The 7958-nt window shown below is 38.9% G+C and overlaps 1 protein-coding gene across 3 annotated transcripts in view; it reads right to left on the reverse strand.

Annotated features, from left to right (window-relative positions):
• The window catches only part of LRRC31 (leucine rich repeat containing 31), a 49174-nt gene that overhangs the window by 39528 nt on the left and 1688 nt on the right, over positions 1–7958 (reverse strand). For all 3 annotated transcript variants that reach the window (XM_026105741.2, XM_026105740.2, XM_064516598.1), the window contains exon 2: positions 5402–5536. The gene's annotated coding sequence lies outside the window, so the exon portion shown is untranslated. The remainder of the gene's footprint in view (positions 1–5401; positions 5537–7958) is intronic.

The following is a 7958-nucleotide window of genomic DNA, read 5'->3' on the forward strand; positions in this document are numbered from 1 at the left end:
AGCCATGAAAAGCACCTCACTGAGCAGCGTACTTCTCAGTGTCCCTTATTTCGGGAGAGGTCACCAACTGTCGTCTGAAAAGTTTTCCTTTCTCTGCAAAAGTTGCGCTTCCCAGCGCTTCTGCTACGGATGAGTAACTGCCTCATAGCAAACAGGAACCACAAAATGGAGGTTTTAGCCAGCGATAAGTCCCCAGCATTTTATTGTGATTCCTGGGAGAACTGTCTTTGTTCCCTCTTTAGGGGACTTTGTCACACACTAGTTTTCCATTCAGGCTTTGGAAGTCAATATCCTATAGTGCTGTCTTCAACTCTCCTCCCTGCAAGAACATATCTTTACTCCAAAGGACACACAAAAATTTTTGATAAAAGTTTTGTAAAGAGAGGGTTGATAGATCGGGATCTGTTGTATATTGCTACTTTACAGTCTCTCCCCTAAGTTTAGTTTGTGAGGCCACAAGTATGTAAAAACCAAGGGGAACACTGCTGTTTAGATTGTGAGTGTCTAAACACATGGGAGGAGGGAATAATGTGATGTTTTGGACCATAGGCACCTGTTCTTTTGCTTTATCCTGAGATAAATTATTTTTTATCTTTGGTCTTGCAGATCACGTATTTGTGCACCAGATAATGTGTGATTAAATGTTAACAGCAACTTTAAGATATTCTTATTATTATACTGGCCCTACTCTGTGGCCTTGAGAAGAATGGCAAAAATCTTTTTTCTGAAACAGCAAAGTTTTGCTCCAAAAGGAGTAGGGCTGATTCTGCTTTCGCTGCATACTCTGCCGCTGACTCCAGCTGCAGCAGGTTAGGGCAGTAGCACAGCTCTGTGTATAGCTCCCAATACTGTAATCAGGGTCTACAGTTTTAGGGTTAATTGATAAAATCCAGAAAAGCCCACTGTAAATGCATGATATGCTACGCAGCAAAATACTCCAAACTTACAGACAGACCCTAAGGTCATTTCCTCCTAAGTGAAGTGCTGACCTTTACATCTCTGATGCAGTGAAATTAATGGCAGTCTTTCCATTAATACAAGAGTTTGGATTATGTCTCACGCATCATCTGCAGGTATCTTTCATAGAAGAAACTGTTCACTGAATACTCAGTAGTGTTCAGAAGAAGCAAAATTATAACCTGAAGCTCGAAATCTTAAATATAACTCCATAAGACTGTCTAAAAAAAGCACAATAGCATTATTAACCTTAGAATGGCAATTAGTTTGGTGTTCACTTTGTCTCAATTAATTTTAAAAAGTGTTGACCTCTATTCTCTTCATTAACTTTTCTATACTTTTTCATAGCTTAAAAACTTAGTGAGGAGGGTTGGAAGGTTTTATGTTGAATTTGGTAAAATAATAAAGTGTTTACTTTTTCATATTTTGGATAAAACACTCCTGATAATGTAAAAAAGCATATTCTTTTCAAAATGCTTTTACCTGCTACTTCAATAACTAACATCTCAGATTACTTAAACTGAAAAAATTGCATAAAAATATTTACTAAATGCTTTAGTTTTGTGCTTTACAGTTTTATAGTATATTTAACTATTGCCATTTTTCCCTTTTCTTGCTGTAGGTTGTTCATATACCAACAGGGAAAAATAAAATATTTTTATATAGTAAAAGTGCTTGCTAAAATAAAAAAATATCAGGAACACCAATTCTGGTTAGTATCTGAAACAATTTCTAACTTTTTTTTTGTAAAATTGAGTATCATATTGACAATGTCATTTACCAAATTAAACACAATTAATGAACTGATTTTAATAGGCACCCTACCTCCTCACTGTATGAAGTATTTGACTTAAGCCATGTGAGACTTCTGCCACCCTGAAAGATGAATCTCTGACACATTTTTAGGTCAATTAGGCCACAAGATGTCGCTGCAAAGTTACAAGAGGTTATCTAATGCCCCTTCTAAGTGCAACACAGCACTCTTGAAGTACAGGTGACCTATTAAGAACAAGGATATAAAGAAACTAAACTGAATTTCTTAGAGTACAGCAGAAGAACTTGACTTGAAATCCCACATGCCAGGGAAGAAAGACGGCTGTCTGGTTCTGAAGAGTGTGACTACTCTTATTAATGGCTCAGACGCGAACAATTCCAAAAGCAGAGAAAGTTTGGATCCAACTTTGCAGGCTGGTTTTACTTCTGTGATTAAAAAAAACCAGATGATGTTTTGCACATACTGGGCTCTTCTTCCCAAAACTACAAAAAGAATGACTTAACGGCTTCCTGTGCTGGGGAAGGTGTGTCAGAGTAGCCAAAAACCAGTAAGGCCTGGACTGCAGGCGGCAGTAGAGCAAAGTAGGAAGGAAAAGGATTTACCTAAACGGACATAATCTATTCTATTTCTAATGAAGGAAATACCACTGGTAATGAATGTTTCCTCTTCTACAAGCACTTCAGTAAGAATGAAAAGAAAAAAAAAAAGATAAAAACATAAAAAAGACATAGAATCACTAGACAGAGCCTTTTTTTCAGATTTTGATATATTTGGGGGAATTATTTTTTTAAGTAAACACTTGAGACCAGGCTCATTCCCTGTAGCAGCACGTTCTTTTTTGACTTTTAATACATACTGCAGGTGCAGAGGGCGTAGCTAGCAAGCGCGAGTATTATAACACAGCTGGCAGAACTGTGGTACCTGGCCGCGTTCTGGTTGCTACTGCTGTCTCCTACGTCAGTAAAGTTTTACAGGAAAGGTCATAGAAGCAGATACCACCACCGTTATGCCTGCTCTTAATAACATCAACAGTTTTGCTGAGCGGAGCTGCAATCATCTAACCCTATCCAGATTTCATGCTGATCTGGCATTAGTAAAGCAGACAAATCACACCCAGTGGTTCAACAAAATGAAGGATGAATATGAATATGTGAATACGTGGCAACATATGTCCTAATTGCTCATTACCTTCCTCCACTGGTTTTGCACACAGCATGTGTTAACTGAACAGTGACAGTATAGCACTTAACAGAATCTTATAATGGAAGAGCTCTCAGATCAAATGAACAACAATCTAAACCCGGCACTTAAGATATCCCTCAGACTGAAACCTCTTAAGAAAAGGTTTTCTTCCTATCTAGAAAAAAAAAACAACCAACATCTGCAGTGTATCAGGAGAACATTATTTTACTAGTACCAAAACTGTTAGCAAACTTTAAAAGGAAGGAAAAGGTACTTTTGAATATGTACATTATTTACTTCTAAAATATCACTGACCAATGAAACCATATGGATTTCTTTCTGCAACAGTCAGAAAAAAGCCAAACTGGAAAAGACCAGGTAAATCTGGCACCACAAGACACCAAACATTCTGCTTTAACCTTCTTAATAACCCTGAAAGGAAGTTTAAAGACTTAACAAAATATACACAAGTATTTGTGCTAATAGGGTCGTCAAGTGCTAACAGGGCCTTCTCTTTTCTCTATATTTACACTTGTGTTTTTTCTATTTTTTGCAACAACATACAGTATTCATTTAAAATATGTTTTACATTTTTGGCAAGTGTACATTTACTGCTTATCAAATTTCATAAGGATTTTTTAACAGGCTGCATTACTGTTCATGTTGATTGACTTCTCTGATTAAAGGTTCCTTGCTATACATTAATGCAATACAGCTTCAAAAGATATGGTCAGGCTCGAAGTTGCTACTGATCTTCATACTAACCTGTTCCAATATGTGTGCTACACGAACAACCATGTTGGCTTCACACTATAGTCTAGGCTCTCCAGTGGGTTCGTGAAGCACATGCTGTTCTCCTTAGAGAATGCAACAACTGTGTTATGAAAGGACAGTTTTACTGAGAGGACTGTACCCTTTCTCTTCCCTCCTCCCATTAGCACTGCCTATATGTATTCTATATGTACTTCTAGAGTAAGGCATCTGAGCATTATGCAATCTCCATCCAGCCTCCATTCCCATTCAACTTGTGGCTGTCCCCTTCTCCTTTAAAAAATGCAGTCATCAAAGCTGACATCACTGCAAGAGCCTGATAAAGTAAATTGTACCAGAAAATAAATTTCTAATTAGAATGGATAATTCTGTGCATATAAGAATAAACATCTGGACTTTCAAGAGTGTCCTTATTTGTAGCATCAGAAACAGGGAACTACTGATTCAGGCTTTGCAATACAATCTAAACACACTAGTCAAATAAGAAGGACTTTTGATTGCCATAGATGTGCAATGCATTTTACAAGCCAAGTGAATGACATTGCTAGCCTCACACAGCTTTCTATCCAGATCAGATAGATGTAGTACAAGTCTATCTTGACACCCTTTCGCAAGGCCTGGTTTGTAGACAAAGTATTAGCTCTACTTCTAATACAACACCTGAAACTTTTTTGGTGAATCAGTTTTTTTCTGTACTTCAAAATTTTCTCCTACTCCTCGCCATAGAAAATTACATGAGCTCTAACTTCCATCAGGGCAGTAACATGCTTCTACTCTTTACAAAACACTTGGTCAAAGGAATAAGCACGATACCCTGTGAATCAGCCCATCTGACCTGATACTTTCATCTAATCCCTTAATTATTCACCGGTAAATACAGTGAGCTCTGAGGCTAGGTATTCATCAGAGTACTGATGACTGCTACGTGTGCTGCCTGGTTTTGACTAAGCTAATGTGTGGACTGAGCTATCTTGATCCCAGGCAGGCTGATAATCTCTCTTTCCAGATGCCCTGGTCAAATACATGCCTTGGGAGCATCACATTTCTGTAATTATTGCCACAGGCAAGCTCTCAAAAGAGACCAAGTTATTTTATATGTCTACCTTTTCACTATAATAGGAATACATGATATGGTAAGAGAAAACTGGCCTCTCCTTTTCTTTTCTTTCCTTTTTCTTTCTTTCTTTCTTTTCTTTTCTTTTTTTTTTTTTTTTTTTTTGCTTTCTGCCTTTGCAGTTGCAAAGCCCTTTTCTTTCTTTGGGACAGCTTTGTTCCAATTACCACCTGTATTGGGGCCACACAGATTAACCTGTTGACCTGGCCTCTAAGTAGTCTTCTCCTTCGTCCCACAGCCAAGTTTACCTAAGTCTGTATTCTTCCAGGCAGACATTAGTTCATCTACTATCCAAATGTTCATCTTAAAACAGCAATTTTCCTTTCAGTAGGGATACATTCTTTTACTGCAGAAAAGGGGCAGAAACCATGCTATTGTCTGTGTTGTATAGAGAATGATATAGTAGGTCTTCCTACAGTACAGTGAGGAAATGAACACATTTTGATTTTTTAAAATTTAAAAGTACATACATGTGGCAATTGTGTGTGTGTATTACTGAAACAGAAAATTCAATCAACCAAAATAGCAAACACATAAATAATTGCAAATCAAGGGTAAAAAAGAAAGCATAAAGCCAACCTGGTTTCATCTTTGCTGATTACCTTTCAGTTAGAGGGCTCAAACAGTTCTGCTGGAGAGGAGTGTTGCTCAGTCTGTGATTCACAGGCCTCCAACAGTCTGTAAATAGTCTGCACTGAAAGATGGTCTGTAAAGCAATCACCAGCTTCTGGTCAAATCTGTTAATGTGAGAGATGTAAACTGAAGAATTACATTTTTATTTAACAAAGATTTTTAACCCAAACTTTTGTAATTATAACAGCAGAGTTACGATTTTATAAAAATAATAACACTTAGTTACTATCCCTTCCTGCCAGGGCCTAAAAATGGAAGAATACGAGCCCTTTCTTTCCAAAAACCTTAGCTGATTCTTCAAAAAGATGAATTGATATGTTTTCCATCTCACACATTTTTGTGGCCAGATACATCCCCACCGACTCCAGGACAGTCCATTGGATCAGCTGAATTAAGAGGGATCTTTAGGAAGAGCTATATGCCACACTACATTATGAGAGTCATATCCTTATTAGCATTCACCAGTCATGGCTAAAATAAAAATGAATTCTTGCAATGAACAACGCTGGGTATTTGAAATAGATGCAATTAATTACATAAGCATCAGAACCAGGGGAAATTCATTCTTAGTTCAACTACGTTTTTTGTAAGTTATATGCGTCAAAAAATTCTGAGTTGAGTAGAAGTTGAAAGGAACTTGCAAGAATGAAAGTATACAAGAAGCTTCTTAGTGAAAGGTATATCTAGAGACTTTTCTAAAGAACCTTTGTTGCTGTGCTAAATTATAAACTAACTGGGTAACTAAATATTTATAAGCTCCTGAGTGGAAGTGACTCAGGATATGTCTACACTGGAGTGTCCTTCAAAGTAATGACTCATGTATTTGTGGGTGGATGTTAGCTAAAGCTCCCTTGAAAGCACACATTGCTGTATGGTACAGAGCTGGTATTCCTTATATTTTGAACCTGTACTGGTGCTGAAGCTAACAGGATAAAATGGGAGGTCATTCCACAGCCTGCAGCACGCTACCATCTGTAGATGCTCTAGGAAATGGTTCCTAATGTATTGTGGGGGAATCTGTCTATCCTCCCCACACAAGGGATAGGATAGGCAGTCTATGGAAGTCTTTTTCTGTCTTTTTTTAAGCCTGTCAACATATCAGTTGAGGTAATTTTGATTTGTATTCTCCCTTCTCTTCCCCTAGAGCAAAAGGATTAACCATGGGTCCAGTGGATAAGCTTCTTACAAGTGAGTTGTTTGTTCAACAGAACAGACACTTGCTCAGGCTTCTGGTGTCACTTCAATTTCTGTATTGCGGACGGCAGCACAACTCTAGAGATAATTTGCAACATGTTTGGCAATAATGCAATTGCCAATGTGTAGAGCTGCAATTCAGGTGCATGTTAGCTAGGCCACAGCAAGAAGACCACATCATCTTACAGATCCAGGATGACCGACACTGAGCCCAAAACAATGTGACTACCAATAAACTGCCACCCAAGAACGAGTGAACATAAGAACATAAGAAAATACATAGCAGACAGACTAGAAAGCTACCTAACTCAGTGTCCTGCCTCAGAGGCCAAGAGAGGATGCCTAGGGCAGAGCATGAGACCAAAGCATGCATGTAATAGTAGCTTCCCAGAACACTCCCTTTATCTCTAGGGATCTGTAACTCAGATAACCAGAGGTGATACTTTACATTCAACAGCTCCTGATGGATTTCTGTTTCATGAACATATTCAGTCATTTTGTGAACTCTCATAAACTTCCAGCATCCATAGCGCCACATTAGATCACACAGTTGGAGTAAGGTGAAGAGGAGAGAAAAGAAGATAATGAAATGTTGTGGGTTTGGCTTCAGTTGAAAAAAGGAAGCCACTCTACTTGCATGCAATATCCTTCACAACAGCAATTGAAGTGGTCATAGTGATCATGATTCTGAAACCCTGCTCTTGTAAAAATGACAGTGGCACTTAACAGGCTGTAAATCTACCACATAGTTGTGCACTGCTCCTTTTCCAGGCCACTACACTCGACAGAAACATTGATCTTAAACACATGCAGGTCGAACCCTCACTCCCATGCCCTGGCTTTTCTGCCACTTGCTTCTCCCCTGTTCCCCTCCCACACTTCTGACTGTAAGCTTGTCTCATGTAAGACTCAGTCCTGATGGGCTGGGGGCTGTGTGGTGACAGTAAGTGCACTGCCCACTGCCCCACAGGCCACGTATACAGAGGACACGTTCCCAGGCCCACTTTCCATCAGCTCTTTTCATCGCTGTGCTTGAGGTAATCGGTTTGCTCCCTACGTTGCACATCAGGCTGCTTGACGTCCAGCTCCACCAGCTGTTCTGGGAACAGCTCCCACCAGTTAATGTTTCCAAAGCTTCAGATGAATTTAAAGTCCTCTGGAGAAAACAGGACAGGGAGTAACCAGAAATTCAAGGTGCTTTTCTGGCAGCTAAGAGCTTGATGTATTGCAGAAGTGAACTGCAGATAATATACCACACCACACGCGAAATGAAGAGTTAAACACGAAAGATGGGTTTATGAATCAGCAGCAGACTCCAAGACATAGAAGGCA

This window comes from Dromaius novaehollandiae, chromosome 9, assembly GCF_036370855.1.
Source record: "Dromaius novaehollandiae isolate bDroNov1 chromosome 9, bDroNov1.hap1, whole genome shotgun sequence".
NCBI classification, from domain to species: domain Eukaryota; kingdom Metazoa; phylum Chordata; class Aves; order Casuariiformes; family Dromaiidae; genus Dromaius; species Dromaius novaehollandiae.